Below are 21163 nucleotides of genomic sequence, written 5' to 3' on the forward strand. Positions count from 1 at the left end.
AACACTTGATATTGTCAGTCTTTAATTTCACCCATTGCAATGACGTGCTGTGATATTTCAGTGGGTTTAATTTCAATTTCTTTCATTATGGTCACCTTCTTTTCATGTCGCCTTTGGTCATGTATTTAACTTATTTTGATAAATATCTGTTTAAATATTCTATGTTCTCTTGGGTTGTAAGAAAACTTCATGTACTCTGGATATATGTCCTCTGACAGATGATGAATTTTCTCCCAGTTGTAGATAACCTTTCATTTTCTTAAGTATTACTTTTGTCAGATTTTAAATTTATCAAGTTTTATTTTCTGATTTGTGATTTTTGTGTCCATCTTTGCCTACTTTTGTATTGTGAAAATTAATCTTAAGTTATCCCTCAGATAGTTTAATTTTTTGTCTTTATATTTAGATATATGATCCTATTGACTTCATGTGTGGCATGAGATAAACATCAAGGTTAATTATTTTTCTTGTGGATATGAAGTTGTCATAGATAATTTTTTCCCACTGATTAGTTTGGCATCCAGATTGCAAATCATTTAACCTTATAGCCTGTCTGTTTCTGAATTCTTTATTCTGTTCCATTGATCTATGTGCTTTTCTTATGCCAATATATCTGTCATCAACACCAAAGACTTAAGATAAATCTGAAGTCAGGTGTTATAAATTATTTTATTGTTGTTTCTAAAGTTGCTTTAGATATTTTAATTTATTTGCATCTCAATGTATTTTAGAACTACCTTGGCATGTATTACAAAAAATGCTTGCTGGGATTGGGATAAGTCTGTAGATGCGAGTTTTGGAAAGTTGACTATTGATATCTTGAGCATGTCTTATGCATAAACATCTTATTTTCCCATTTGGTTAGGTCTTTAATTTCCCTTAGCAACAGTTCCCTATAATAGTTTCCTATATATATGTTCTATGTGTTTTGTTAAATGTATCACTATTTTGTATGTTACTTTAAGTGGTATAACCAATTTCAAAACCATTCATTTTTGGTATATAGAAACACATAGATTTATTTTATAGTGATATCCTACAATTTTGCTAATGTAACATGTTAATACTAATAGCATTTTTTAAAAAATTATCTAGATTTCCTACAAATACAATCATGTTTTCCTGTGAATAAGAAAGCTTCACTTCTTTTCCACTGTGTAGAATTTTGTTCCTTTAATTACGTTATGGCTTGAATCAAAGTTTCCACAGTAGTAAAAAAGTGAAGTGCTTATTCCAAATCTTAGTCAGAAAGCATTATTATTTTACCATTAATTATAATACCTAGGTTGGTTTATCATAGATACTTCTGTTGAGTTGAGGAATTTCCTTCCTGTTATTACTTTGCTGTGTGTTTTTTTTATTATTATTTTGAGCTTTATGCTGAGTTTTGTGATATATTTTTTCTGTATCTACTGAGATTATCAAATATTTTCTTTATTCTGTTAATATGGTGGGCTAAATTGATTTTGAAAATGTTAAAGCAACTGTGCATTCCTGTTGTAAATCCATCTTGATATATTATTTTATGTGTTGCTAATTTTTATTTAAAATACTTACTAAATGTTTGATTGGTATTTACATGAGATATCATGTATAATTTTCTTTTTTGTAATGTCTATCCGATTTTTGGTACAAATATAATACTGGCCACAAAAATATGAGCTATAAATAAATATTTCTCCATATTATTTGAGTGACTTTATTTAAGGGTGGTGTTATGTTTTCCTTAAAGATTTGAAAGAATTTAATGGTAAAATCAATAAGGCATGGAGTAGTCTTAATAAACTCTTATAAAATAAAAATTTTATATATAAATGTAATCTATTTGTCATAAATTTATTCATGTATTTTATTATTTTGTTACTCAGCTTTGGTAATTAGTATTTTTCAAATAACATAATTATTAACCAATTTTTAATTATTTATTTAATTTAAAACTTTTGTGATTGTTATTTTTTTAACTTACAACAATCTCTTTTCAAATATTATACCACTTCATATATAATATAGGCTTCTACACCACTAAACTTCCATTTTACTCTCCCATTCTTTTTGCTATAGTTTTCAACATTTTACCTCTATATGTTACAAATCCTTTAATATGTTGTTAATATTTTTATTTAAAATACTTTGACTTTTTAATAGATTTTTTTATTAGCTGATATATAATTAGCATGTAGTTTTATATTTGTTTTAGATGTACAACATATTGATTTGACAATTTTATACATTACTTAGTGTTTACCATGGTAAGTATAATCACCATCTGCCACCATACAATGTTCTAACAATATTATTAACTAGATTACTTATGGTGTACTTTTCATTTCTGTGACTTAATTACTTTATAACTGGAAATTTGAACCTCTTCAATGAGAAAAAATAGTTCATTTTTACCCACATATTTACTAGTATGCCATTTCTAAAGTTCTCCATTTATTTTTAAAGATCTAAACATTTTTTTAATGCCTGATGTACTTCTTTAAACTTTTTTTTAACAGCAAGTCTGCTAACAATAGATCCTCTCAACTTTTGTTGTCTGAAAAAGCTTAATTTTGTCTTAATTTTGAAAAAAATATTTTGGTGATTTTAAATTTTTCATTTCTGTTTTTTCTCAGTATGTGGTGTTAAGATATTGTTTCATTGTCTTCTAAGCTATATAGGTTCTTTTTTAAAAAATGTTTTATGTATTTATTCATGAGAAACACAGAGAAGCAGAGACACAGGCAGAGGGAGAAGCAGGCTCCATGCAGGGAGCCTGACATGGGACTTGATCCTCGGTCTCCAGGATCACACCCTGGACTGAAGGTGGCGCTAAACCGCTGAGCCACCAGGGCTGCTATGTAGGTTCTGATGAATTTTTTGCATTATTATCTTTGTTCTTCTGAAAATAATGTACTTTTGACCTTTCCTGCTATTAAGATTCTTTTTTTTTTTTTTTGGTTTTCAGCAATTTGATTTCAATATGACTGTATAATTTTCTTTGGCTCTCATGATTGAGAATATTTTGAGCTTCTTGGATTATGGGCTTATAGTTTTCATCATATTTGAAAAATTTTAATCTAAAAAAAAAAAAGAAAGAAAAATTTTAATCTATTATTTCTTCAAAAAAAACTCTGCCATGTCATCTTTCTTTTTCTTCTTTTTCATTGTATGTATGTATTAGAGGCTTAATAGTCTCTAATAGTCTCTTAATAGCCTCTTAATAGAGTGTTAATAGATCTTTATGTCTCTATTCCTTCTATTAAAATCTTTTATCTTTCTTCAATTAAAAAAAATATTTTGATATTTTATCATGTCCACTGATTTGTTGTTCTTCAGTCTCCGATGCACTGTTAATTTAGTTCAGGGAAATGTTTATTTCAAATATTATATTTTTCATCTTTAAGAGTTGTAGTTGGTTGCTTTTTATATTTTCCATTGTTATATTCATTACATTAATGTTCATTTTTAAATACTTGAGAATTGAGCATATTTATAACACTTTTGTCTACTAACTTAATCTTTCACTTTTATTTATGCTTTTATTAATTGATTTTTCTCCTGGTTATGTTTAATATTTTTCTATTTCTTCACAAATCTATTATATTTTTATTGGAGGATGGCAACTACAAATTTCATATTTTTTTTACTGTTTTTCTCTATTCCTTTTATATGTTAGATTTTGTTCTGAAGACAGTCATTATTGGATCAGTGACTTTTTTTCTTCTTTTTTAAATATTTTATTTTGAGGCTTGATTTCTATGGTTCTTTTTGAGAGGAGATGGGTCCGAGCCAGAGGAGTTTCTATCCCAGGACTAGTTTAGGCTAATTAGTAAGGTATGGCAATTCTGGGATACATATCAAAAGACATTTGCATTTATCATGGCTTTTCTATTCTGGGAATTTGAGTTATTCCCTTTCATTTGTGTGTTTGGGGAATATTTTAGGATGCAGGATCAAGTAATTGTCTTTCTTTCCTTGAAGTTCACCTTTGTTAGGATTTGTAGATTTTTACCATATCTGTGCTTGCATTGGTATTCAGCCAAAGATTTATAGTGTCCCCTGTGCCAGTTTCTGAATTTTTTTTTCCTCTGTATAGCCCTACGTTTCTGTTATTCTCTTCTGCATATTCTAGCTATCTTTGCTTTCCCAAATTCAAACGTTCTATTTTGGCTTCCTCATTCCCATGGTGTCATTTAGAATTGCCACATGTAGCAGCTAGAGTGAAGGTAGGGCTCATCTTGTTTGGTTTTGCATTCTTACATTCTCAGTCCTGCACTAGCTGATGTTCAAATTATGAACACACTGTTTCATATATATATTTTTTTCAAATTGGTCCCTGTTATTCCTTCTTAGTCAGTGGCAGTGTGCTTTTTGCATTTTAGACAAGTATGCAAATATCTATCCAGATGAGATATAGATACTGGGAAAATGATCCCAACTATTGGGCAACTGAGATTTTAAAGTGAATGATTAAAGAAGTGCCAGCCTTCTTTTGCCTCATTGTCTTTATGACTCCAGAATGCATAGCATGTAAGAACCTGGGTTCCACTCCCATCTTTCTAGCTGAATTGTAAGGAACAACTGTCTTCTATAGTCAGAGGGAGGCCAAAGATGTACAATTCCAGTTTATAATGTGACAAGTCAGTGTCTGGAGTGACTACATCAGCATTTACTCTAGTTAAGCAATAGCTCTCCCCTGTTATGATCAGCAGCTCCACTGTAAGGATTGTGACTCACTGGGAATCAATTGCCTTAAGCACTGGGTATTAGCTATTTTCTCTAGGGCTTTAAAGAGCCTAACTTCTCATCTAAAAGTCAAGTCTATAGGGGATTAGCTTTGGACAAATGACCTTACAATACATGAATTTTGTAATTTGTTTAGTACTAGACTGAATTTCCAGAATCCTAACATAGGCTGTATCTATCCTGAGGATAAAAATATCATAGTATTTAAGAATTACTATTGCATCAATTATTTATTATGCTGTGCTATATAATTTCTAAAGAAATTTTGTTTTGTTTGTTTCTGAACTCCCATTTTATTATTATTTATTGCTGCATAACATTTTGAATCCAAAATTAATAGCTTAAAACAACAATAATTTGCTATCTAACATTTTCTGAGAGTTAGAAATCCCAACACACTTAGTTCAGCAGTTCTGTCTGAGGATCTCTCATGAGATTGAGGACAAACTATTGGCTGGAGTTTCAATCACTTGAGAGTTTGACTCATGTGGTTGTAAGCAGCATATTTCAGCTCCCTATCACTTGGGTTTGATCATGAGATGGTAGACATCCATCCTGTCACTGTGTCTTAACTTGGTGAAAGAGAGCGCCCTGGGTCTCTTTTATAAGGCCACGAATCCCACTCATAAGGGCTCCTCCCTCATGACCAAATTACCTCCAAAAGGCCCCATCTCCAAATACCATTACACTGGGGATTAGTTTTCAACATATGAATTTTGGAAGGAAACAGTCAGTCTGTAGCATTCCATCCTGAGCGCTCCCAAAATTTAGTCCTTTCTGCATACAAAGTTCATTTTTTCCATTCCAATAGCCCCAAAAGTCTTAACTCATTCTAGCATTAAAGTCTAAGTTCAAAGTCTCACATGAATATCATTTAAATCAGATATGAATCAGACTCAAGGTATGAGTCATTCTGAGGCCAGCCCCTCTCTAACCATGAACCTGTGAGATCAAACATGTTATGTGCTTCCAAAATACAATACTGAAACAGGAATAAAGTAGACAGTCCATTTCAAAAGGGAGACATAGGGGAGAGGAAAGGAGGATGGATTATAAATAAGTCCAAAGCCTAATGGAGAAAATTATATTAGATCTTCAGCTTGAGAATATTCCTCTTTGGCTTCACATTCTGCTTTCCAGGCCCAGTGGGGTAGTAAGTCACCTCGATGACTCTGTGGGACAACCAACTATGGCTGTACTGGGGCAGTTTTCAGCAGGGGTCTGTGGCTCTCCCAGGTTGAGCCCCACACCAGGGCTCTGTCAGGCATCCCTAACCTTTAAAACCCGGGTGGAGGGATGCCTGGGTGGCTCAGTGGTTGAGCATCTGCCTTTGGCTCAAGGCGTGATCCCAGGACCGGGATCTTCCTCTGCCTGTGTATCTCTCTCTCTCTCTCTCTCTCTCTCTCTCTCTTTCTCTGTCTCTCATCAATAAATAAGTAAAAATCTTAAAAAGAAAAAAACAAAAAACAGGTGGAGGTAGCCATGTCCCCTCAGGAACAAACACTTTGGGCTGTGATGGATGTGGCACTCCTGATGATCTCTGAATCATCTTTGGGTCATTCTTCCATTATAGCCATTCCTCCATTATCTTGGGGGCATTTATCCATTATTTTGAACAATAACTCCTAGCTTCTGTTTAGATGGCTGAATCATACTAATCTCCGTATCAAATGGTCACATGGCCTCACCTTTAGTGTCCTCACATTTTGCAATATGGATAGGCTAAGAATTTTCTAAATCTTTAAGTTCTGCCTCCTTAATGCTTAACGATTCTATCTATAATTTCCCTCTTCTCACATTTTAATATAATCAGTCAGAAAAAGCCAAGCAACATCTTCAACACTTTTCTTAGAAATTTCATGCAAATATGCATGCTTTCACTTATATGAGGTATCTAAATTAATCAGACTAACAGAAACAGAAAGTGGGATGAATAAAGATGTAGTATATACATATGCTTACACACACACCGAAATATTAGCCATATAAAAGAATGAGATCTTGCCATTTGCAACAATACATTTGGAACTAGCGAGTGTTATGCTAACAAAATAAATTGGTCAGAGAAAGACAAATACCACAAATACCGTATGATGTCACTCATATGTGAAATTTAAGAAACAAAACAAATGATCATCGGAGGAAAAAAAAAAAGAGAAAAACCAAACTATGGAGAACAAACTGATGGTTACCAGTGGGGAGGTTGGGGGTGCATGGTTGTTAAATAGGTGTTGAGGATTGAGAAATACACTTGTGATGAGCACTGGGTATTGCATGGAAGTGTGTTGAATCACTAAATTATACACCTGAAACTAATATTGTGCTGTACGTTAACTGAAATTTAAATAAAAACATAAAAAAATAGTGGTCAGGAGGAGTGATGGGAAAGGGAACTGAGGAATTGCTACTCAGTGGGTGTAGAGTTTATTATGCAAGATCAGATACAATATTGCATTTACAGCTAAGAATGTATCATGTCATATGTTTTTTACCACAATTTTTTTTACAAAAAAAAAAACTGTTCAGAAGATTGAACAAGGTAATATATGATGAGACTAAGATTTGACTGTGTGATTTTTGGTTCCAAGAGTACTGCTCATTCATTGTAATTATTGCTGCTCTCCATGATATCGTGCCCATACTAAAAACTTATTACTATAAAATAGATTTCAAAATAAGCATTATTATCTTCTCCCAAGAATATCAACATATTAAAGTAAGACTAAAGGAAATGTGGAAAGAAATATGCACCATTTTATGCTACCAGAGGTGTTAAAGTGAAACCTAGCAATTAGACTCAATTTTAATATTTTTAGTTTTTTGTCTTCAAATAATCATCCAGGCACATATTTGCTTAGGTGCAGTTTGAAAACGAAATATGCCTACCATGCAGAAAATTATGTTAAGAAGTCAAAAATTATTTGGCTGTTCCTTACACATGCTACAAAGCTAGATAACTATACCAGAGATGGGAACATTGAAAAGATTGAATTGAGTATTGGTGAAGTTTAAAAAATATATTTTGCTAATAGAACAATCTAAGTTTAATTAGATTATGTGTTTCTACTATACAACACAGAATATAACCACAATAGGAAAAGGATTTAAGATCTGATTTTATATGAAAAAGGCAAAGAAAGAGTTCCGAAGTGTAAAAACCCAAAATCAGTTGGCTCAATTTTTGTACTCATTTAGAGCAAAAAGACTTATTATTTATTTTATACATAGTTTGCCTCATGTGTGAATGCTATTTATGTGTGTGTGTGTGCTAATAAAATTTCTATCTTTTCCTAATTGACTTTCTTACACAGGTACATGTAATGTTGAGTATGAAGTATGGAATCAATAGCCACTGGATGAAAGATAAGATCCTTATCTTATCGTAACTAAGTATGGTAATTTAGATACTTAATTCTGCATTCTTTCTCAGAGTTTTGTTAGGGAAAAAGAGCAATGAAAGTGTATTTTTTTTTAAAGGCCTATAATGGTCTTTGGCATATAATAGGCTCTCAGTAAATATCATTTGAATAAATCACTAAGTCTTGTCTTAGCTCAGGCTGTCATACCAAAATACCATAGATTGATTGGCTTAAACAACAGATATTTATTTATCACCATTCAGGAGGTTGGAAATCCAAGATTAAAGTGGTTAGGCTCTGGAGAAATCCTTCCCCCTGGCTTGCAGAGGGCCACCTTTTCACTGTGTCCTCTCATGGAATAAAGAAAAGGAGCTCACTTCTTCCTTTTCTTATAAGGACACTAATCTCATCATGGAGTCTCTATCTACCTAACTTCATTTAACCCCAAATACCCACCAAAGGCTTTATCTCTAAAGACCATCACAGTAGAGTTAAGGGTTTCAGCATACAGATTTTGAAGGGACACCTAGCATTCAAGCCATAACATTCCACCTGTGACCCCCCCAAATGCATGCCCTTGTCTTATTCAAAACACATCCATTCCATCACAACAGACTTAAAAATCTTAACTCATTGTAGCATGTCTCCTAAATCTAAACTCCAGAATTTCATCTAAATATGATCCAAATCAGGTAAGTGTAAAATTAGAGGTATGGTTCATCCTGAGTCAAATTATTTTCTAGTTATGAACTTGTTAAACTAGATGAATTATGTACCTTAAAAATACTTTGGGGGCAGCTCAGGTGGCTTAGCAGTTTAGTGCCACCTTCAACCAAGGGCCTGATCCTGAAGACTGGGATGGAGTCCCGCCTCAGGCTCCCTGCATGGAGCCTGATCCTCCCTCTGCCTCACTCCCTCTCTCTCTCAGTCTCTTATGAGTAAATAAAATCTTAAAAAAAATACTTTGGGGGCTAGGCATAAGATATATAGTCCCATTCCCATTTTACATGATTACTGTGAAATTTGTTAATGTTGTTGAAAGTATCACAAGTTTGTCCTTTTTCATTGCTGTGCAGTATTCCAATGAAAAGTATGTCACAGTTTATTAGTCCTATCAATTTTTAAGGTTATCTGGACTTTTTACAAAAAAAATTATTTTAAATTTATTATTTTAAAAATTATTTTAAATTTATTATTTTAAATTTAAAAATTATTTTAAATTTATTAAAATTATTTTTAATTATTTTAAATTATTTTAAATTATTATTATTGAAATTATTGTAAATAATGTTGCCATAGATGTTCCTACAAGATTTTCATGATAACATGTTTTCATCTGTATAGAGTATATACCCAGGAATTATATAACTGCGTATAGGGTTAGGTATGAGGTCAATAGATATTGCCTAACAGAATTCCAAGGCGCTTGCACCAATTTACATTCCCCCTAGAAATGCAGGAGAAGATTGATTGTCCACATCTTCATCAGAACTTTGTTATATCATGAGATTAATTAAAAATACACTGATGGGGGATCCCTGGGTGGCGCAGAGGTTTGGCACCTGCCTTTGGCCCAGGGCGCGATCCTGGGGACCCGGGATCGAATCTCACATTGGGCTCCCGGCATGGAGTCTGCTTCTCCTTCTGCCTGTGTCTCTGCCTCTCTCTCTCTCTCTCTCTCTCTCTGTTGTGTGTGTCTATCAAGAATAAATAAATAAATAAAAATCTTTAAAAAAATTCTAGTATGCTCTCCTTTGGAAAGAGTTGAGCATATTTATAAAAAAATACACTGATGGGTGTGTGGTGGAAGTATATTGTGGTCTTAATTTGGATATGTCTTATGTTTGTTGTTATTTTATATGTTCTATTGCAAAGTGCCTATCTAGGTTTTTGGTCCATTAATATTTTGTTTGTTCTTTTATTAATTTAATAGAATTCTTTATATTACATATGAGAGCTATGTATTTGCATATGTCTGATCAATATCTCCTCCCAGGTTTTGATTTGCATTTTTTTGCAATAATATTGTCTCTTGATAACAATTTTTAATTTTAATAAAATCAATTTATCATCTTTGAAAAAAGTAGCTTGCTGCATTTTGTGTCCTATTTGAGGAATCTTTGCTTATTCCAATGGGCATAAAGATATTCTCTCTTTTAAGAGCTCTTTTATTTTTCATTCAACAACTGAATATATACATCACATCAATGGACTGGTTATGTGAGGAGGGCTGTTTATGGACTCTCTGGTACTGATCTATATAGTGTCTATCATTATACCAATACTTATTATTTTATATATTATCTTTTTAAATAAATCCTACTGCTAAATAGTATAAACTCTCCAGCTTTACTTTCAGTGTTCCATATAAGTTCTAGGAAGAAGTTGCTGATTTCAACAAAAAGTTCTTGATGGGATTTTGATTGGAATTACATTAAATCTATACAACTATTTTAGCAGCCTTGATGTCTTAGTAATATGTGGTCTTGTGAAATGTAATCATAGTATATACCCTTCTGTTTGTTTAGGTCTTCTTTAATTTCAATGATGTTTTGTAGTTTTCACTGCATGAATCTTAGTTTTCATTATTTGAATTCTAGATAATGTTGCTGTTGGGTGCTATATATCATATAGGGTGTTTTAGAATATCATGCCTCAATTATCATTTGCTAATATATAGAAATTGATTTATTTGTGTATAACAGCAACTTTGCTAAATTCATATTAATTTTAGTAGTTGGTAGGTAGCTTTCCTAATTGTAAAATTGTCAGCAATGAATATTGCTAGTTTAATTCTTCCTTTCAACTCTTTCTGTCTTTGTTTTATTGCCTTATTGCATTGGTAGAACTTTCAGTATGAAGGGGTTCAGAATATGTCACCCCAAGGTATGCTACTCTAGCATGCTGGTTATTTTTTTTTTTAAGATTTTATTTATTTATTTGAGAGAGAGAAAGCATGAGTAAAAGGGATGCAGAAGGACAAGTAGGGAGCCCTATGGAGCTCCATCTAGGACTCTGATATCATGAGCTGAGCCTAAGTCAGATGCTTAACCAAGCATCCCAATATATTGATTATTTTGAATTAAAGGTACTTAAGATTTAGTTAGTGCAAGGACAATGACCCTTCTCTGTCTTCTTGAAAGCCTGAGAAAATCTCCCATGTGAAAGATATCATCCCCATACCTGGAAGATAGAAAACATTGTTATTAGCAGAGACAGGGAATTTAGGACCAAAAAGTCTGTAAAACAAACCTTGCTAAACTAATTCTTATCTTTCTGGTTACTTCATCATTTCCTAAATATAGGACAAGTCCTTTGTATTGTCAATTCTTCACAAATTGATTGTCTCTTTGTCTAAAACACATAAAAGCTTCCAAATTTGATCACTTCTTTAGGTTTTTATTCTCTTGTGAAGCCTTCCATGTACATGTAAAAATTCAATGAAATTTCTATGCTTATCATCTGTAATCTGTCATATGTCAGTTTAATTCATAGGCCTGGCCAGGTATCCAAAATGGGTAGAGGATGGTTCCTTCCCTACAATAAAATGTTAACTTGAGAAAGAGATAGTGGAACTCCTGTTTATTCCCGACTTCAGAGGAAAAGTATTTAAAACATCAACAGTATGTTTGATATTAACTGGAGGATTTTGATGCTTTTAAATCAAGAACCTTAAGAAAGTTTAGTTCTTTTCCTAATTTTCTCAGAAATATTAAAAATAAGCAGTGGTTTGAATTTTTAAAATTTAGTTTTGTATTACTGAGATGATCATTTGAATTTTCTTTTTTTGAAAGATTTTATGTATTTATTCATGAGAGACACAAAGAGAGAGGCAGAGGCATAGGCAGAGGGAGAGGCAGGCTGCCTGCGGGAGCCCTATGTGGCACTTGATGACAGGATCCTGGGATCACGACCTGAGCCAAAGGCAGATGCTGAAACACTGAGCCATTGAGATGGCCCGATCATTTGAATTTTCTACTTTATTCTGTTAATATTGTGGAATTAACCTTTTTTTGTTTGATTCTATTTTTTCCCATTCTTTTTTTCCTTTTTGCTCTTGATATTTCTAGTACTTTTCCTTTGAGTTATCTTAAATTATCCTTTTGTACATCCAGTCTGCTGTTAAACTCATCCAATGAATTCTGGATATCAAAAATTTTATAGATTTTAAATATCTGTTGGGAATCTTCATCTTTTTTATCCATTTTTAATATCTCTCTCTATTTTCTTTAATATATTAGTGGGAGCTATTTAATTTATTTATTTGAGGAGAGAGAGAGTGCTCCTGCACAAATGGGGGAGGAGCAGAGGGAGAAGCAGGCTCCTTGCTGAGCAGGGAGCTCCACTCAGGGCTCAATCCCAGGACCCTGGAGTCATGACTTGAGCTGAAAGTGGTTGCTTAACTGATTGAGACACCCAGGTGCCCCAAGAGCTATTTTAATGTTACAATTGCTTCCTCTTTGCATGTGTACTACTAAGTTCAAATTGTATATCAGACTTTATGTATTTGGAAACTGTAAAGACCTTGGATGATTTTATCTTCAACAGATAAAGCTTTTTTACTTATATAAGTAGATAGGAAAAGAGGCTGATTGCATAAATTCAGTTATAAATTGGGCCAGTTGAGGGACATGTTACAGGTTTGATGACATTGTCTGCCCTTTGTTCCTTGAAGGAATGTCACTGGGGCTTTAGTTTGCTTTCTCCTTAGTCTATTCAGTACTTAAGGGATTTGGACCTTTACTCATGGGTCTCCCACTTCACTAGACTTCCAATTCTGGTAAATATCTTGAAGAAAAGACCATGATACATTTGTTATAGAAGAGCTTAAGAAAAAAAAAAAAAACTTCCTTGGGAAATAGGGCACACATTTAGATCTTTTTAAATTTCCAAGATGTGCCAACTCACATGTCTCTCTCTGTGGGCCGCGCCCACATCTGGAATTAGGAGAAAACCTGGAGGTGGGACAGCTATTGACAGTTTGTTTACATAGGAAATATCATTCTTTCTATGAAATTTTGGTTCATGTAACCCTATTTTTCTCAATAGGTATTCAATGTCTTTAAAAATATAATTTGCATGTATTTTTTTTAAGATTTTATTTATTTATTCATGAGAGACAGAGAGAGAGAGAGAGAGGCAGAGACACAGGCAGAGGGAGAAGCAGGCTCTGTGAAGGGAGCCTGATGTGGAACTCGATCCTGGGACCCCAGGATCACACCTTGGGCTGAAGGCAGAGACTTAACCGCTGAGCCACCCAGGCGTCCCAATTTGCATGTCTTATCAGATAAAGAGCTAGTATCTAAAATCTATAAAGAACTTATCAAACTCAACACCCAAAGAACAATTAAGAAATGGGCAGAAGACATGAACAGACTTTTCTCCAAAGTAGACATACAAATGGCCAGCAGACACATAAAAAAATGCTCATCATTTGTCATCAGGGAAATACAAATCAAAACTGCAATGAGATACCACCTCACGCCAGTCAGAGTGGCTGAAATTAACAACACATGTTGTTATTGAGGATGTGGAGAAAGGGGAACCCTCTTACACTGTTGGTGGGAATTTAGGTGGTACAGCCACTCTAAAAAACAGTATGGAGATTCCTCAAAAGTTGAAAAGAACTACCCTATGATCCAGCAATTGCACTACTAGGCATTTACCCCAAAGATACAAATGTAGTGATCCAAAGGGCTCCTGGCCCCAAATGTTTATTGCAGTAATGTCCACAATAGCAAAACTATGGAAAGAGACCCGATGTCTATTGACAGATGAATGGATAAAGATGTGGTACATATAAACAATGGAATACTACTCAGCCATCAAAAAAATGAAATCTTGCAATTTGCAATGATATGGATGGAACTATGGAGTATTATGCTAACTGAAATTAGTCGATCAGAGAAAGAAAATTATATGATCTCACTCATATGTAGAAGTTAAGGGAAAAAACAGAGGATTGTAGAAGAAGAGAGAAAAAATAAAACAAGACAAAATCAAAATCAGGAAGGGAGATAATTCTCAAACATAGGGAACAAAACTGAGGGTTGCTAGAGGGGAGGTGGGTGGAGGGTGAGGCAGCAAGGTGATGGATATTAAGGAGAGCATGTGATGTAACAAGCACATGATGAGTTACTGAACTCTACCTTTGAAACTAATAATACACTATACATTATTTAATTGAATTTAAATTAAATTATAATTGAATGAAAAAATATGATTTGCAGCATCTGTGAAATGTTTTAGATGAGGCAGTAAGAGAATGATTTGTCGTTACTTATCAGATTATAATTAGAACCAGATTCACTTTTGATAATATAATCTAATACACCAGTTTTATTTAAATATGTATAGTAATAGACATTATTTTGGCATTAATAGGGATCCCACATTAAGGAATCTTACATGATTCTACTTAATTCATTTTATCATTGTTTCAAAATAAAATTACATTTTTTCAACATAATAGTGTGTGAGCATACTGATATAAAAATATAGGCTGACTGATTCTGAAATCATCAGCTCTTACAGCCATAGCAGCTATTTTGAGCATGATATCTATCCATATTTTAGTGTAAGATTTCAGTTCCAAACTTACCAGGAGTATTGGAATTATTAATACCTTTTTCCTTACGGAGAAAAATCTGTCTAGCAACAGTGTAAACACATGCATCCTCCAAAATGATCAAAATCTCCAAATTGAAAGAACCCAACATATTCTGGGCTATAGGAGATTAAATTAGACATATACAATAGAGTTATTATCTATTTAGACATGTAATAGTTAAATGTCAAGAAATGTAGGTTGGGAAAAATTATATAAAATGTTGTAATTAGTGAAAATACAACTAGATAAGTTAACCTCCAAGTAAAGGAATATTTAGACATAAATTTATATAGAAAGTGTACAGTTTACTGAGATGTGAGAAGAAAATGTTAGATAACATGACAAATATCCACTTTAACTTTCCTTTTTCTAAGGAAAGTAAAATATTCTTTAAAAAATGTACATATGATTTAAATAATTTTTTTTGCAAGAGATTGGTATAATGAATAGAGATAAAGGTAAATACTTATCTGCAGATTTAAAGTCAAGGAAAACAACAATGTCCTTTCACATCAAATCTTCATCTCTGTCAGATAATATATTTGTCAATATTGAGTGAGATAGAAATTATTTCTGTTCATTGGGGTGAATTTACTTCTTAGACCAAGGGTTTCACTGTTCTTAGGAAATATTCAGCAAAAACTGGAAATTAAATAGAAAGTTATTTTCTTATTTTTCCTTACCATGTTTCACTGTCCTAATAAATTCATCTATTTATTTCACCTTTTCCTTGGTTGCTATAGATCCCCTAATTATTTCAGGGAGTGTTTTGATAGAAAGAAGACTTTTTCTGATCTTTTTGTATTAGCAGGGACTTCTAGAATTCAGTCATTCAGAACAAAAAGTTCAAGTATTGTTAAAACCACATGTTACTGGGAAATGAAAACATTTGGTAAATTAGAAAATAAATTCAAACTATGTAAAAATAATTATTTTCAGCTAATTCAAAATTCATCAGGTGTTTAGATTTAGTAATTAGTTTGTTAAGGGACAAAAATCTATCCCTATTCTTTATAAAGTTACTTTATGATGAAAAAAGCTTTAAAATGATTTAAATGAATTTCAGATAATTCTTTCCTTATAAAGAACTTTTCTGAATAACAGTTAAGTTGTAATAGGAAAACATTTTCAGCATTTTTTACCTCAAAAATTCATATAGCAACTATCATATGCCAAGGCCTCCTCTAGGCACCTAGTATTTTTATCAGTACAATACAGGAGACAATCATTTTTGCCCTCATAGACTTTATTTCCTCTCATATCAAAACAATTACTTTAAGAAATAGTATTTACTATAAAAAATCTATTATTTCTTCATTAATTATTGTGTAATATAAGGCTGATTTTTCTTGACTCATTGTGTCATAGAAGGTTGATTCTGCTCTCATGCTCTTCAGTCATAACTCTTGAATGACATTACACCAAGTGATAACTATCTCCTTTATTCACTTAGCATTTAAGATTTCTCTATGTCTTTTTATGGCTCAACATCCCATTTCATTTTAGTGCTGCGATATATTCCATTGCCTGGGATTTATCCAATTTATCCATTTACCTATCGAAGGACATCTTGGTTGCTTCCAAGTTTTCACAATTTAGAATAAATCACTAAAACTGTTTTTGCAGGCCTTTTTGTGTGTGTGAACTTAACCATTGATAAATAGCAAGGAGCACAATTGCTGAATTGTATGGAAGGGTATTTCAGTTTTGCAAGAAACCTCTGGTTGTACTGTTTTGCATTCCCACTGGTGCTGTATGAGAGTTCCTGTTGCTCCTCAACAGGACACTCTGCTACTGTTACAGATTTTGGCCATTCTAATTGATGCGTAGTGGTATCTCGTTTTAATTTGTATTTCCATGATGTCATGTCCTGTGGTACATCCTTTCATATGCCTACTTACCATCTGTACATCTTCCTCGGTGAGACTCTGTTAAAATCTTTGGCCCACTTTTTAATTGGGTTTCTTTTTATTATTATTATTATTATTGTTAAGCTTTCAGAGTTCTTTGCATAATTTGGATAATATTCTTTTATCAGGTATATATTTTATAAATATTTCCTTCCAGTCTGTGGCTTGACTTCTCCTACTCTTGACATTGTATTTCACAGAGTAGAAGTTTTAATTTTAATGAAGTCTAACTCATCAATTAAGTCTTTCATGGATCTAGTCTTTGATGTTGCATCCAAAAAGGCATTACCATGCCCAAAATCATCTATGTTTTTCTGGTATGTTACCTTCTAGAAGTTTTGTAGCTTTGTGTTTTACATTTAAGTTATGATCTGTTTTAAGTCAGTTTTGGTGAAGGTTGGAAAGGTCTGTTACTAGTTGGTTTCATTATTTTGCATATGGATGTCTACTTTTTCCAGAATCATTTGTTGAAGAAACCATCTGTGCTCCATTGGATTGCCTTTGCTCCTTTGTCAAAAAGCAATTGATTATATGTATGGGGATCTATTTCTGGGCTCCCTACTCTGTTTCATTATTTGTCTGTTCTGCAAATTCCACATTGTATTGATTACTATAATTTGAAAATGATACACCAACATGTAGGGTTTTTTTAAATGAATTTTTAAAATGAATTTCTGGTAAAGTAGGGAAGGAGTCCTGGGGAAGGCGTGGGTGGATGGCCTGGGCTAAGGGCCTGAGTTGCTGAGAGAGGTCTAGCAGCTGGATCTTAGGTTGGCCAATGAAAATATTGGATGATCCAACTTTGTTTGAATTTCAGATAAACAACAAATAAATTTTTTTTAAATTTTTTTTTTGCCACTTATCCTGCTTTATATTTTCAGAGTTTCCTGATTCTGTGGTTTAGTGTATGACATTAATTTATAGAAACTCTCAATTGTTGTTTCAAATATTTCTTCTGTTCTTTTCTCTCTTGTTTATCTTTCTGGTAGTCCCATTGGGAATATGTTTTACTTTTTTATAGTTATCCCACAGTCCATGAATATTCTGCATGGGTTTTGTTTTTTGTTTGTTTGTTTGTTTTGTCTTTGCTCATTCTATTGTTTTGTTTTGTTTTCAGATATTCTATTGTTATTCCATCTCTAGCTCAGAGTGTCTTTCCTCATCTGTGTCCAGTCTACTAATAAGTCCATCAAAGGCACTCTTCATTTATGTTTCAGTGTGGTGTTGTTTTTAAATCTCTAGCATTTTTTTTGGTTCTTTCTTATAATTTCTCTCTTCATGTGTATTTTACTTATCTATTCTTGCATGCTGTCGAGAGCCCTTATCCTATTAATTACAGTCATTTTAAATTCCAAATCTGATAATTCTAAGATCCCTGCCATATTTGGCTCTATTGCTTGTACTTTCTATTCAAATTGTGTGTGTATGTGTGTGTGTGTCTCTTTTTTGGTATGATCCCCCAGGAAGGGGATGCTGTAAATAAGTCTCATTAATATGATGGTGAGGTGTGAGAGGAAGAAAGTGTTTTAAAATCTTATGATTAGCTCTCAGTGCTTTAGTGAGCCTACACCTCTGGACTGTGAACTTCACAACTATTTCAGTTCTTTTCTTCTTTCTAGATGAGACAGGATGGCTAGAGTGGGCTTGAGTTGGATATATTCTTTCCCCAGGCTCTGATAACATCCCGGTAGGTTAGGCTCTAGATAAGGAATTTCCCCTGATGGCTGGCTGTGTTAAGAACATAGTGCTCTGGCATATTTCAAAATGGTTCCTTTCTTCTCCTTCTACAAGAAAGCCGAGATTATTTTTCTCTGACAGTTACTATTGGAATCGGTGAAGCTCCTGGAAGGAAATCTCACAGTATTGTGGGTGTCCCTCTTATGACATGGTCCCTTGCACTGAGTTTGCAATTTCTCAATTACAGTTCCATCTTTATTACTCCAGTGCTGATTCCTGAGACGATTTCCATTCAGGATTCTCTGCTCCTGTAAACTGTGACTCCTTGTATTCACTTGTCTCTCCAGTCTCAAAGGCAATTTTCCCTGTATTCTCCCCTCTTCTGGAAACAAGAAGAGTTGTTCATTGTTCAGTCTGTTCAGCATTTTACTGGTTAGGACAAAGTCAAGTTCCTGATATGCAAAACCAGAAATCCCAAGAGTACTTTTAAAGGAGAATTTAATGCAAAGCAAGAAAATATATTTACAAAGAAAGCCCAAAACTGGCTCTTTTATGTGGTACTTCATTGCATTAAAAGTACCTGAAATCCAAATATATTCTTGTATATATGAGGAAATCCTCCATTAACTTGCAGTACAGTCAACAAATGAAACCCTTCATGAGGTCAAACTCTCTTATCCTCAAGAGAGGCACCTGTGAGTAGGACTGTATTTATGCAGTCATCTCAATCATTTGGTTAGCTCAGTTAGACCTTTGTTCTTCTGAGTGCTGTTTAAGAAATTTCTTATTCCTATAATAGAATTATACATCTGATTTTTTTTAGTTCATTCACAGACCTAAACTGAATGATTAAAAAGAGATGGAAGTACCAACAAGTATGTCTATCATGTTGTATGAACTTAATTATAATTTCTTTGACTGATTTCTAAAAGAAATATATTTCCTTATAAATACAAACTGAGAGGATGTCTTAAAGGCCTCACTTGAAAACAACTGCTAAGCCTAAAATTATTAATGATATAGCATAAAGTATAAAATAGGCAAGACCTCATTTTACTACCAACAGTTAGGGAAGCATGTCATATACAAACCAAAAATAACAATTCTCTAAGACATAATGCAGATGAAAACAGATTGTTAATAGTTCAAAGAGTCAACTCAATCCCACAGAAAGGACAGCATTATGAGCAAACAGCTATAGACACTTTGGCAGATTCTCACTAATATCTCTTATAGCATAGAGCTAGGAGGAAAACCAAAATTTATATAAAGATCAGACTTGGTACTACTTGCTTTCTTCAATATGGATTTCATCTGTAATATTTTAAAAATAGCAGTCAAAATTCTGTTCTGCCTTCTTATACTTCCACATTTCATCAATCCTTAAAAAAAAAGACTATTTATTTATTTTTTTATGAGAGAAAGAGAGAGAGAGACAGCATGAGTTGGAGAGATGGGGCAGAGGGAGAAGGAGATGAATACTCCTCACTGAGCAGGGAGCCCAAAGATATAAGGTCAATTCCAGGACCCTGAGATCATGAACTGACCTGAAGGCAGATGCTTAACCCATTGAGCCACTCTGGTGTCCTGACAATTCTTTTAAGTTGTCCAGAATCTGAATTGGACCATCCATTTATTATATATATATATATATATATATATATATATATATATATATATATAATATAGATCTAGATGTAGCTTGTCTACTAATTCTCAGTTGTCTACTAATTGACTTTGTCCTAACCAGTAAAATGCTAAACATATATATATATATATATATATATATATATATATATATGGTTTTTTTTTTAATTTTGTTTTGTTTTCCTTTAGTCCCCACTTATCTGGATTAGGAGAATTGAGAGAGTGGCATGTAGTAAACTCAGATACACACTTTTTACAATCTGCAAGCCAACAGTAGTCAATAAGATCACCTTCAAAGATCATCTTTATAAGAATAAAGAGATGTGAGGAATTACTCTTGCAAACATTTCTAGAATTTTAAAATGCTATAATTCAAAAGAAGAAAAACCTTCATATAAAGCAAAGTAAAAAACAATGCAGGGACTCCCAAAACAATTTTCATGTATATTCTTAATAAAAATAAAGCCATTCGTATGTCATGTCTAAGGGTTTAGATGTTATCATAAAAATAGAATCATCTACCTGATGACCTTTAGTATGGCAATGACTTTTTAGATACCACATCAAAAGCATGGTCTATGAAATAATTGATAAGCCTGACTTTATTAAAGTTAAATACTTCTGTGTGAAAGACAATGTCAAGAGAATTAGTAGACAAGCTACACAAAAGGAGAAAATATTTGCCAAGGACATATCTGATAAAGGATCTTTATGAAATACATAAAGAAACCCTAAAACTCAACAATAAGTAACAAACAACCTAATTAAAAAATAGAACAAAAACCTTAAAAGACCCTCACTAGCAGAGATCTACACATGGCAAATGAGTATTTGAAAAATGTTCCAAATAATATGGCATCCAGAAAATACACATTAAAACAATAAAATTTCACAATACACCTATTAGAATGGCCAAAATCTGGGACAGTGATTACACCAAATACAGTGAGGATGTGGAACAACTGGAACTTTCATATAGTTCTGGTGGGAATGCAAAATGACTCTGTCGCTTTGAAAGAGACTGTTTGATAATTTCTTATACAACTGAACTTACTCTGATTGGAGTAATATAGGAATCAAACTCCTTGCTATTTACACAAATAATTTGAATACTTAAGTCCACACAAAAACCAGCACACAAGTATGTTTATTGCAGATTTATTCAAAATTGCCAGAACTTGGAAGCAACCAGAATGTCCTTCAGCAGAAGGGTGGATAAATAAACTGTG

This window comes from Vulpes vulpes, chromosome 4 (assembly GCF_048418805.1).
Source record: "Vulpes vulpes isolate BD-2025 chromosome 4, VulVul3, whole genome shotgun sequence".
Classification (NCBI taxonomy): Eukaryota; Metazoa; Chordata; class Mammalia; order Carnivora; family Canidae; genus Vulpes; species Vulpes vulpes.